General features: G+C 44.9%; 1 protein-coding gene across 1 annotated transcript in view; it reads right to left on the minus strand.

Annotated features, from left to right (window-relative positions):
• SV2C (synaptic vesicle glycoprotein 2C) overlaps nt 1-11613 on the minus strand; it is a 227821-nt gene that overhangs the window by 7605 nt on the left and 208603 nt on the right. The gene's annotated exons all lie outside the window — the stretch shown is intronic.

Raw genomic sequence — 11613 nt, forward strand, 5'->3', positions numbered from 1 at the left:
GGGAGTGTTCGAGGGTCTCCACGAAGAGGTTTGTACATCATTAAGGCAAATGATCAAATGCTTGTTAGCACATCTGGAGGCAGGGAACCCCAGCTGTGGGCATTGTTCCTTCGGCGCGTGAGTTTCTCAGCACCATGAGTGATTCTTGTCTTGCCCATAGGTTCCAGTTTATCATGAACAGAAAGAAAAAGGAAATTGCAGGAAGAAAAGTCTCTTTTCTCTTCTTCCAGAGTTAAATTAAAATATAAGACCACATTTTCCTTAGATTCTTAACTCCCTACTTTCTCACAGCTTAATTAACGTGCAAGACTTTAAATAACTAAACCCATGGTATTTTTCAGAGACAATCAGGGATGACTGGGTTGTATTCCTCCCCTTTCTGGTGCCATAGAGGTAAACTGTCATGCTCACTTCACAAAGGTTTTGGTAGCAGGCAAACACTGAATACTGAGCTGGGTGGCCTGCCAGGGAGCTAATGGTACTTCCTCCTTCCTCATGAGACTTCCACGTGGGAAATCAAGTCCAGAAAAATATGACAGGGGACAATCAGATCGTAGGCCTAGAGACGATCTTTTCACTCTACTGGCATTTGAGACGGGCAGGTGGTATATAAATAAGACCACATCCCATTTCTTGACACATTCTTCAGAAAAGAAAAGACGTACTGTCTTTACGTGCATTGAATGGGATTTTACCGTGGACTTCTAGGTAGGAGACTTCATGTTGTTCACGAGGGGACTGACATCATGCGAGAATATGGATTTCCTCTGCCTTTATGCCAGTTCGGTTTTTTATGCCTCCCTGGGTACATGTGTGAATTGAAAGCAAATTGAATGCAAGATAATGGGTGGACACATTTTTCCCCCTCCAGAGGGAAGTGCATTTTCTACGCTGTAAAATGCAGCATCTGGTTCACATCTTTCTTTGATTTGTAAATGTGTACGTGTGGGCTTTCCTTCAGCCGGTCAGTCGTAACAACTACTCATCACTACTTGTGCTGTTCCTGGAGACATTTTCTACAACATGTAGATGTTTGTTGTGGTTATTAGCTAACTGACCCCCTTCCCGCACCATAGAGAGGAATAAGAACTCCTGTAGGAAGCGAGCCTGGGAGTTCGTGCAGGGGCCAGTGAGTCCAGTGGTCAGAAGAGACCGGAAAGGGGGCAGCAAACACCAATCCTCTTTTTGGCCAAAACACCTAGAAAGTAGAGTACTTGGACCTCTGCAGTGTGGCAAAGTTGCCACCTGTTTGCAGTGTGGAAGGGGTGTAACAGAATCTCTGACAGTAAAACAGGAACTTCTTGAGAAGAGAGTAGGCTAATTTTACATTCTTCTTTTTGCTTTGTTTTTAAACAGAGACTAGTAGTAGTAACAATGACTAGAAAGATAAGATTTAATGTGCTGATAACTATTTTCAAATGAAATTGCAGGAAGCTGCAGGTTGGGTACCACAGAGGACCTAAGTAGGACCACATCATCATCCGCTGCCTTCTGCACCTCCATGGAGATGCTACGAGGCTGAACTCCTTTTTTTTTTTTTTTTAAATACTTTCTTGAGTTTTAGGTTTTCAAAAAAAATTTCAAAAAATTGAGTGAAAAGCAAAGACAGTTCCCATATATCCCCCTCACCCCGCACTGCCATTATTAACATCTTAGTGTGATACATATGTTCACAATTGATGAACCGATATTAATACACTATTATTTAGTCCTTAATTTAGGTCAGGGTTCATTCTGTGTTTTATATTCTGTGGGCTTTGACAAATGTATCATGGCACATATCCACCATTACAGTATCATACAGAGTAATAGTTTCACTGCTCTAAAAAAATCCCCTGTGCTCCCCTTATTCACCCCTTCTTTTTCGCCAATAACCTCTGGCAACCACTGATCTTTTTACGGTTTCCATAATTTTGCCTTTTCCTGAATGTCATATAGTTGGAACCCTACAGTAGGTAGCCTTTCAGATTGGCCTCTTTCACTTAAAAAAAAAAAAGTCCTTTTTTGAGAGAGAGAGAGTGCCAGATGGGGGGGCGGGGGGGAGGGTGCGGCAGAGAGAGGGGGAGACAGAAGATCTGAAGCTGACTCTACACTGACAGCAGAAAGCCCCATGTGGGGCTTGAACTCACATATCAAACCAACCATGAGATCATGACCTGAGCCAAAGTAAAATGCTTAACCGACTGAACCACCCAGGCTCCCCTCTTTCACTTTTTTTAAAACCACATTTTAGTTTCTAGATTCTAGAGTCATAAATTAGCAAATATATCTCACAGCAGTAAGATAAACTGTATCATTCTGCGAAAAATGGCTAGTGTGTATGTTGATGATAAGAGGAAAAGTTTCTTCCGTAGGAAGAATTCTCTCGATGCTGAACCTACAGAGGGACCCAAGCAGAAATTACAGCTGGGTTAAAATAACTGTATTTTCCCAAGCTGTCACTCAGAACAGGGTATAAAATATGAGCATCTCTCTCCTTATGTTATGGACACTGGAGCAGAGGAATGGACAACTTCCTGAGATTTCTGGACAGCACTAAGAGACATACACCAGGAGAATCTGGTATCAGAAGCTTCTAAAACAAAAACAATGATCAGATCTTTATATCCTGACTCTCCATTTTCCTTTACCACGCTGAGGCAGTTCTGCACATGAAAATCTGGTATGGATAAAAGCACACAGCTTCCTTAAATTAGCATTGGGATTTGAGAAAATGTGACCATCCTTTCCTTGGATAAGTAAATTCTTTCTTCAAATACTTGCGAGCAGAAGGGTATAATTTCCCATGCATCGGACACACAGCTGTCTTACAAAAATCATTCTCAAAGTAGCTCTCCTTTGCGGGTTATCTGTTTATAAAGTAACTAACCTTTTAGTTCATTCATTCCCTTGGTCTTATTAAAGGAATGCCATTAACTCCTACAGACACACAAAGTACAAGTCACCTCGTGCTCATTAAGTCCTTGGAGGGTGGAGAGAGAGCTCAGAGTCTGCAAAGGCTGGAATTCACTGGCTGACTTCTCAGCAGCAGGACAAACTAATGAATTTTTTTTTTCAGACCAAAGATGTTCTGTGCCTTCTTGTATCCAACAGGTACCAAGGAGAAAGAATGAAATGATCTACTATCTTTCTATAAACTCCATCCCTTGTTCCCCTACCTCTCCAGACAGAATCCTTTGTTTTCAATTCTTGCTCAACCTACTTAAATCTTTTAAGTGGAAATTCTTTTCCCAAACAGCAGTCCTGTTCCACATTTTATCCAGGTGGCTTTGTCCCTGCCCCATTAACTCCTCCTGTCTGAGAACCCCAGTGCTAGTGCAGGGACCTGGCTCACCGCAGCCCTCGGGCTCAGCTGATGGCGGATGTGGCCGCCAGGCCTTCCTCACTGCAGCCGGACTGTGCTTTCTCCAGGGCCTTCACCATGTTGTAGGGGCCGGTTCATTTATACCATTTCCAGCTTTGGTTAGAGGCTGGGAAAAGGAATCTGGTGGCACCATTCCGGAAAGTGAGGATAGTTTTGCCCTCACATTCAGCCTCTTTCTTATTTGGTTTTTCTGACTTCAGTGCAGGGTCAGAGGGGGGTTTTATGGGGCTCCTGGGAAGAAGCAGGGGATGCTGACTAGTAGTGGCATTTAGGCAATGCCCAGCACGTAGTAGGCGCCATGCCAGCGTTAGCCATTTTAAACACTGACTAAAGCATCTGCCCCGTTGACTGCTGAAGTCAGGAAAACAAATTAGGGGTGCCTGGCCGGCTCAGTCAGGACAACATGAGACACTTGATTTCAGGGTTGTGAGTTCAAGCCCCACGTTGGGTGTGGAGCCTACTTAAAAAAATTAATGGGAAAAAAAGGAAAACCAATTAAATGCTCATTTTGAAAAGCCTGCAATGGCACAGATCCAGACTTAGCTCAGGGGATGTACCTGTTAAGGGGTAAAATGTAAGCATTCTCTTTGCTTAGTCTAAACTTTTGGGGAAAACTGTTTTTGGGTAACTCAGTCAAATCAGTGGTAGAAGTTAGAAAAGGAATACTAAGGACTCAGCAAGGGGCATTTTGGAACGTATAGGCAGTCCTTAAATCAGTATTACAGTAGTCCCTTCTCATTTGCAGGGGGGATGCTCCAACGAAACCCCCAGGGGATGCTTAAAACTACAGAGAGTACCACACTCTATATACATATTTTTGCTATACATACTTACCTAAGATAAAGTTTAATTTATAAATTAGGCAAGGTAAGATCAACCATAACTAAAAGGAAAGTGGAACAATTATAACAATATACTGTCATAAAAGTTATGTGAATGTGGTCTCTCAAAATATTGTACTGTACTCACTCTTCTTTTTTTTCTTAAGATTTTATTTTCTTAGTTTTATTTTTTAAAAATGTTTATTTAATTATTTTGAGAGAGAGAGAGAGAGAGAAAGAAAGAGTATCAGCGGGAGAGGGGCAGAGAGAGAGAAGAGAGAGAATCCCAAGCAGGCTCCATGCTGTTAGCACAGAGTCCAACACAGGGCTTGATCCCACGAACCGTGAGATCATGACCTGAACTGAAACGAAGAGTCAGACGCTTGAGTGACTGAGCCATTCAGGTGCCCCTCAAGATTTTATTTTTAAGTAATCTCTACACCCAGTGTGGGGCTTGAACCCACAACCCTGAGATCAAGAGTAGTATGCTTTACTGACTGAGCCAGCCAGGCACCCCTATACTTATTCCTCTTATTGTGATGACGTGCGATGAGGTGAATGACATAGGCACCATGACATGCCATTAGGCTACTGCTGGCCTTCTGGCACTGCATCAGGAGGAGGCTCATCTGCTTTCAGACCTGAGTTGACACGAGTCACCCACCAAAACCACATAAAGGGAAACCTCGGATAATGGGGACTACTGTACATTGGGATCTAAAGATTCATCCAAAAGTTGGCTCTTTAAAGCACAAAATGAATTTCATTTTTTCTCACGGAAATGTTACAAACGATGGCAAGTTTCCCGGATTAACCTAAAAGAGCAATTTCACCACTGAATCCATCTGAGCTACTGAACTGCAATGCTAGGAGCACTAGAAACCCCAAAATGGTCCTTAACATGGTCCTAAATTACACATCCTTCTATGCATTTATTCATTTAACAAGCATTTATTAAGCATTATATGCCAAGTACTACACTTGGGACCCAAAAATTACTAAGATAAAGTCCTCTTTCGCATTAAGATGGATGCCAAAAGATCATGAAAACACAACATGCTAAACTCAGTAACACAGATAGCCACAGGGTACTATGGGGGTGCAGAGGGCAGGAGGCGATCTCAGGCTGGGTATGGGTCTCTCTTCCTCTTCCTCTGCCCCTCCCCTGCTCCCCTTCAAGCTCTCATTCTCTCTCAAAATAAACATTAAAAAAAAAAAACAAAACCACAGTGATGTGGCAATACCAATGCCTAGGGCCACACCCACAGAAGTTCTGACTTTGTTGCTCTACTGGAAGCCCAGGCATTGATATTTTTTATGTCCTGTGTGAATCTAAGGTGTATCCTGGGCTGAGAACCCTGCAATTCTTCCAGAGAAAACTGCATGTTTGAATTGATTGGATTTCTTTCATTTTTTTAAAAATTTTTTAATGTTTGTATTCATTTTTGAGACAGAGAGAGACAGAGCATGAGCAGGGGAGGGGCAGAGAGAGAGGGAGACACAGAATCTGAAGCAGGCTCCAGGCTCTGAGCTGTCAGCACAGAGCCCGATGCAGGGCTCGAACTCACGGAGTGTGAGATCATGACCTGAGCTGAAGTCGGAGGCTTAACCGACTGAGCCACCCAGGCGCCCCAAATTGATTGGATTTCTTATGATATACCAAAGGAAATTACAAAAGCAAAATATCTACGTGCCCCCCCCTCCAAAAAATGGTTTTCATTTCTGAATTCCTTTCAGGGTGCTTCCATATTTTTCATATTTTTATTTCCATATTTTCATATCCATATCTTCACCAATCACAGGATTTATACAATTTTGCTTTCTGTTCTTCCCCCCCAAAATTAATAAAACCATCCCACGTTGTTTATGTTTTGTTTAAAATGAAGTGATTTGGCATATAACCATTGTTTCTGTAACCATACCACTGGATAATTGGGAGCTTTCCAAACTAGGGGAACACGAATGATATTGCAATGAACACCTTCACAAGCAAGGGCTGGATGTGTTCATTAGGAACTATCAGGCAGTGTAACACAGGCAGGGGAAACGTTTATGAGACCGTGTGTGTGGGGGTGGGATAAGAGGGAGACTATGGCCCACAGGACGGGATTCCAAGGCAAAGGTTTCATCCAACCTCTTTTCTTCTCCCTCCCTGCTCCTGTTCTCTTATTTACTCTGCTTTTCACAGCTCATTTCCCCCAGAGGCGATCTGTTTCTCATCTAACCTGAATCGTTTCTTTCTCTTCCAACTTTTATGCAGCTGCTGTTCAAGCAGGATTCTGGGCGGTCATGGAGGCTCTCTCTGCTGAACAAGGTCCCCCCAACCGCTCCCCCCCCCCCCCCAAGGACTGAGTTGTACCAATCTCAAAGTTCTGTGTCTGGATTCAGCCTGATCTTTGGGGCAGGACTGTGGAGTCTTTCCATTCATTCATTGCTTAACCCCTCTAGGATACTTGTGGAAAGAACGAAGGAATTTCCCCACATCTTAAAAATATGTTGGAAGTAGATTTCTGTGAAGGGCATTCTAATGGGCATTGGTCAGGCCATGTTTACTGATGCCAGACTATAATCTTTGCTTGTATAGAGGAAATAACCCTAATTTCACATTCTAAAATCAGAAAAGGCTGAATTCAATTACTTTCTGATTTTCAACAAAGAGAAAGTGTGTCTCATCCAGGTAAGTCGTGGGTGTGTGTGTGTATGGTCTTTGTGTGTCCTCCCTAACCTGGGAGGATGGCATCCTGTAGCACTGCAAGCAGGCCTTGCCTTAGTCACATACAAGTGGAGAAGGACTTACCTATGGTTTGTGAGCCAAGAGGAATCCCTGGGCCCAAAGTAGCCCTCCCATCCCCACCGCCATCAAGGGTCTTCCTACAGCTTGTGCTGTTGATATGCAAATATTCACAGTTGGGCAATAATGGGAGTCTTTGTGAGTCACCATGTATCTGATGAAGCTACTAGGTGAGTGCCTGGGCCAGGATGGATAATAATGGAGTGAAAGACAGCACTGGGAGGGAATTCAGAGTTCATCTAAGGCCAGGATTCCTGAAAATGACTGTATTTCCCAGTTACCAGGTGAGCTTCTTAGAAGCCAATTCCCAGGGGTGGTTGGGTGGCTCACTCCATTTAACATCCAACCAACTTCGGCTCAGGTCATGATCTCACAGTGGACCCTGGGTTCCAGTGCTGCATTGGGCTCTGTGCTGACAGCTCGGAGCCTGGAGCATGCTTCCAATTCTTCTGTGTCTCCCTCTCTCTCTGCCCCTGCCCTGCTTGCTTTCTCTCTCTCAAAAATAAATAAACAATAAAACATTAAAAAAAAAAAGGAAGCCAGTTCTCAGAGGTTCCCCCCCCCCCCCCACCACCACCAAAACCTGCTGGGAGAGACGTAGGTATGTCTGTCCTGGGAGCAGCACTGCAGGGTCACACAGCTGGGTTTGAGCCCCAGGGACCCAGGGCAAGTTACTTGCCCTCTTTGTGCATCATTTTCCTAATCAGAAAATGGAGTAAGACTCCTTACCTTGTAAGCTTGGAGTGAGGATTACATAAGGTTAAATAGATGACCTAAATCCTCAGCACAGAGCCTGACTCACCTCCATTTTTCAGGTGAGGAAACCAAGCCCCAGAAAGGCTAAAGGACTGATCTAAGTTACCTTGTATTTTCTGGCAGCACCAGGCATCCTTGGCGCTGTTGGTGGAGGAAGGGGAAGAGAAGAGGAGGAGGGTTTCCAGTAGGCAGGGTGTGGGCAAGGGGGAGCTGGCAGCTGAAGGACTGGGAGGTCACAGTCTCTGACAGCAGAGGTGGAAAGGGAAGAGGAGTACTACCTCCCTTACAACAGGTCTAAGCAGCTCACCTAGATGGGGCTTGGCGGTGCTAGATCCCACATGGGCAGGAAACCCACAGCCCGTAACAGCTGGATTTTAATTTTTTTTTAAGGTTTGTTTACTCAGAGAGAGATTGAGAGAGATTGCGTGCATGCACGCAAATGGGGAGGGGCAGAGAGAGAGAGGGATAGAGAGAATCCCAAGCAGGCTCCATGCTCAGCACAGAGCCCCTCATGGGGGACTATCTCACAAACCTTGAGATCATGGCCTGAGCTGAAATTAAGAGCCTGACGTTTAACCAATGGAGTCACCCAGGCGCTCCAACCAGCTGAATTTTCAAAAGCACCCCCTTCACTTCCCTTCTTCCCATTCACCTAGAGCTATGCTAATAAGTAAGGAAAACAAAGTCCATCCCTGAAGGAGCTCACATTCTAGTGGGTAACAGATAGTAAACAAACATCCACCTTAACATCGTATGATCAGGGTGGTAACTTGCTTTAAAAGTACTTCAGTATAAAGAGAAATTGCTCTATACTCTAGAATTTGAAACATGTTAATCAGGAATCAACAGGCTAGAGAAAGTTATTTAGGGCTTTACACATCATTTTAGAAATGTGCAGAAGAAAAGTCTGTTAATGAACGAAGAGACAATTTCTCATTGGTGATATGAGTGGTTGATATGCAGTTGACTGGAAAGAAAGTTCTGCCCTCAGCACCATGGATGAACAAGTATCCTGTAAGCCCAACCACCTAAAACTGGTGGAATGGTACCGTTAGCTGAGACCCCAGATTCTAGAGCCACTGGCCCTGCACCCTGAGACTTAAAGTCCTGACCAGCTCTAAGTCTGATGGCCCCGCCATCAGCATATCTTGATGTTCCCATAGCCCTTGCGTGTAAGGCTTGTTCAGTACCCAAGGGCAGAGAGATGGACTTCCCCGGAGTCCAGAACAGGCTGCATGACTGTTTCTGTGCCCATGTGCACATTTGCTAGGATTTGCTGCCATCATAACAGACTACCTGGGGAGGAGGTGGTGGGTGAAGCGTACTTCCCACCCCCTCACACTCCACTTCTAACTGCCGGAGACAAAAAGGGTCTGACATTGGCTGAATGGCCAAAAAGACTCAGGTCACATAAAATATAAACATGTATAATACAATGAAAAGGCCTACAAAGAATAATAAGGCACGGTGAACGGACACAGATGGAGTGTAGATTGGTTAGAAACGATAGTTGAATGAAAGAATACTTCATCTCAAAATTTTCAAAAAAAAAAAAATCAGTATGGTCTTTATCTTCAGAGCCACAGATGTAGAACGTCCTCATTTTGTATCTCAAACAAATAAGGCACAGTTATGCTGAGTGGTCTCGTTGAGGTCGCACAGCTGGTCAGTAAAAGATCCAGGATTAAAGACCTTCAGGATAGAGCATGGAGACCGAATGGGGAACTTCTCTGCCTAAACAGTAACAGCCCTCAGGGGAGGGGCTTAGTTTGGTTAATGCTGGGCAGATGCCTTGGTTTCAGCTCATGGAGGAAAAGGACCATCCCGCAGTGTTGGGTGACAGCAGCAGCTGACCAGGACAAGCAGGGAATAGCAGGTGGAATCAATCAGGGTTTACTTTCAAATGCTTTCTGAGGTCATGTCTGAAACTGCATGTGTAAGGGGGGAGGAAGAAGGAGGCCAGTGGCCAGAGAAAGGCCGAGGAGCATGCTGCTGGGTGAATACCCACGAGACAGGCCTGCTGGGCTGAGGGATTCTGTGTGGAGGCCAAGCAGGGACAGCTTTGGTTTCATCACTTAACAAAGCGGGACTTCCTTGCCCTGAGCTCCATGGAGAAGGGGTAAATATGGCCACTGGGCCATAAGGACACAGGAAGCGTCAGCAGTGGAGCTTTGCCACACCCACAGTGTGGCAGCAGGAAGTCACGCCTGGACCCAGAATGACAGGGAAGGCCGGAACTGAGAACGAAAATGAGGCAGCTGATCCTCTTACATCAGGTGGGCTATGTTTAGGATTTTCAGGGGGGTTTTAAACCTTGACCAAGGAGGGGAGAAAAAGAAGGGAAGAAAAGAATGGGATTAATGAACACTAGATCAATCAAGGTCAACCTATCATTACATATTGTTTACTCTTTGAAGATTCAAAGAGATGAGGGAAAAGTTACTATTTTTTTCATAGTTATAAGAGAGAGGGCGGGACTCCAACCAGCCTTGACTGAACCCAATAAATGGAACATGTTTTGTGTTGGCATCTCCCAGTCCAAGGAAGACTGAGATGATTTAGATGGTGGCAGCACCTCGGTGTGGAGAGATGATGGAAAAAAGGAAGCTCCCCTGGACCAATGTGGTTCAGTGGGTGGGCTCCCGTTTAGATTTCTGACAAGCTGGGAAAATCTGTTCTTTTTCTGGTACACTGTTGTAGTCATATTTCCCATCTGTTAGAAGAGTCTCACATCAGTTGCCCATTGTTTACAATACATATAATAGGCCTCCTGCTTATTTTTGACACAGGACAGAGGCTGATGTTGTATAGGGATGATTAGAAATTGTCCAAATACCATACAATGACTTGTATATTCAATAATGCTCAAACTTCAAAGATCTATCATTTTGCTCTGCTCTTCATTTCTTCCCTCGTAATGCTTCTCAAAGCTATCCTGTCTTCCCAGCCTCACTATCTGTCTGTCAAGCTAGAACTACTTGCTTTTTCTATTGTCCCAACCCCCCATCGATCCCAGCAGAACTGCAAGTACTGCTCTCTGCTTCTCAAGGCCATGCCTCAGAATTCAGAAATTCAGAGTTGGAAGAAGAAGTGCACCACACGGACCACAGAGTCCCAGTCACTGTGGTAGGTCCTAAGGGGCACTGTGCAGCTGGCCTCGACAAGGATCCCCAGCTGTTACTCTAGAGTTGGGATGAAGGTAGAGGATCGAGTGGAGGTGGTTGGTCACAGCTGAGTGCATGAACAGAGAGGCACCTCCCTCCCCCAAATTTCACTGTAGTTCTGCCACCCCACCTCCACCTGGGCTAGTTCTGGCCTTGGGCAAGAGGCAGCTCCAATGAACATTACTGAGGGTCAGCTGCAAGCTAGTATTGTCCTGTTGTGCTAAGTGTAGAGTTTACAGAGATTTCTGACTTACAAAGCCCTTCCTCAGTGTCAGGCCTCATTTTTGCAGATGACGATGCCTCCTAATTACTCTGACCACTTGTTGACAGGCTGGGTTTTTTTTTTTTTTGTCGTCTACTCTCCTTGCCCGAGTTTCTGGCCTGTTGAACCCTTCCTTGTCTCCTAGCCGGGTACACTAAACTTGCTGCCTATGCTGTTACCTGCTATGGTAACTCTGGATCTCCTTACCCTGATGGGTTTACCACGGGACTAGACCCTTTGCCTTCTCAGACACATTATTCTCCTGTAGGCCTCTGTTTTTTGTTTCCTTTGACTTGAACTACCGCTCCCCGCTCCCCCGCCCCCAGCCTTTCTAACCCTACTGCCTGATCTCCACATATGGTCACCAGCCCAACTGCCAGGAGAGTTATGCCACAAGAGTGCAGAAGAACAAAGGGATGGTTGGTTGTCTTCAAACATGCACATGTGTACACGTG

Source organism: Panthera pardus, unplaced genomic scaffold, assembly GCF_024362965.1.
Source record: "Panthera pardus isolate Hobbes unplaced genomic scaffold, ASM2436296v1 HiC_scaffold_2, whole genome shotgun sequence".
NCBI lineage: Eukaryota > Metazoa > Chordata > Mammalia > Carnivora > Felidae > Panthera > Panthera pardus.